Genomic DNA, 1,567 nt, shown 5'->3' with positions numbered 1-1,567 from the left:
AATTCACCACCTTAAACATTCTCCCTCCATGGGCGCACAGTGTCTGTCAGCTGTGTGCGATTTGCAGATGCACCGCAGCCACTTGCCAAAGCCTCTTCCATGGCATCTCCCAAACCCAGGACCTTTACCACCTAGAAAGGCAAGGACAAGCAGGTGCACGGGAACACCGTCACCTCCAAGTTTCCCTCCAACCTAACTTGGAAATATACACTGCCATTCTTTCCCTGTTGCTTACTCAAAATCATGGAACTCCCTACCAAGTCGCACCGTGGATGTACCTAATCCTACAGCGATTCAAGAAGGTGACTCGCCACCTGCCTTCGACTCAGGCTGGCGAACCATTTGCTACCCTTGCCAGCAATGCTCACAATCCTGCGAATGAATTTTTAAAAACCCACTGGCTTTGCCTGTTGCTTTTTCTCCCTAGTCTGTGGATATAACCGTAGGGGTTCAAACGGGAAACATCACTTCCTCGTTAGTATAGTGGTTAGTATCCCCGCCTGTCACGCGGGAGACCGGGGTTCAATTCCCCGACGGGGAGTGTATCAATTTTCCAATCACAGCCTCTTTTAAGCCTTGAAGTTTAAAAAAACGCGAATTAAAATTAAAGCTTAAAAAAATGCGGAGTTCTTTTGGCGTGTGCGGCCAGTAAAGTTTATTTTCCAGTCTCTCCCAAGCTGCGTTTCAGCTCTCTTGGAAAGAATTCATGGCAGGGCCATCAGAACAGAAAATCCGACCGTAACGCAGGTTAGGGTTGGTCCTTCACCCACTGAAATCCGCAGCCCTTTATTCCAACATTGACCAGCGAACATGAGCTTAGTTCGCGATTACCCGCTATCGAACCAGCGCCTGAACTAAAGCGCTTGAGTAACCTCGCGGAGGAAATAGCTTAAGGCTGCTGGATGCTCTGGGCAGCAGTCCTGATCGCGATCTGCTGGTAAACCGAGGGACATTCCTCCGGCGCCTGGGAGTGTCTGAAGTTGGCGAAAGGAATTGAGCCTGGCACAGGCTTGCTGAAACAAGTGCGCTTGTTCTGACCAAAGCTCCACAGCAGATACTCTTCGTCCCACCAAACGGAAGTTCACTGAGGAGTCCAAGCACGTTATGGGACAAAGACCCCATTTGCGACCAGACGTGCGGATATTATTGTGGAGCTGTGCAGAACAAAGGAAGGTCAATCACCCTACCATGCCTATGCTGGCTCTTAAGGAGCTACGCAGTTCATGCCACTCTCCTGCTCTTTCCCCATAGCCCTGCCACTTTTACCCTTTCAAGTATAGTATAATATCGAAGCACAGCATCAGATTCTGGGTCACAGTCAAGATGACCATCTGAAACAAATCTCCTGCCTCCATAAGTATATACTCCTGCTCACAAACGGTAAAAAAAAGGCTGACATATTTATGCAGCTGGTTTTCTGCTTTGATTTGTAAATGAACGCTCAGGCTACAGTGAAACACAATTTGCAGTAGCAATAGGAACTCGTAACTCAAAAAATCTAAAGAATAGAGACTGGTGTACTCGCCTTGCCTGAAGATTGTAACTTTAGTTCAATATCCCTAATGAA

At 47.9% G+C, this 1,567-nt stretch overlaps 1 non-coding gene across 1 annotated transcript; it reads left to right on the top strand.

The window, feature by feature from the left end:
• Positions 1-469: 469 nt before the first annotated feature.
• trnad-guc (transfer RNA aspartic acid (anticodon GUC)) lies at positions 470-541 on the top strand. Its single transcript has one exon. It is a non-coding gene; the product is annotated as a tRNA-Asp (tRNA).
• Positions 542-1,567: the final 1,026 nt, after the last annotated feature.

This window comes from Cetorhinus maximus, chromosome 22 (assembly GCF_964194155.1).
Source record: "Cetorhinus maximus chromosome 22, sCetMax3.hap1.1, whole genome shotgun sequence".
Lineage (NCBI taxonomy): Eukaryota > Metazoa > Chordata > Chondrichthyes > Lamniformes > Cetorhinidae > Cetorhinus > Cetorhinus maximus.
Note: the sequence above shows the minus strand (reverse complement) of the source record. Positions and strands in the feature narration are given on the sequence as shown.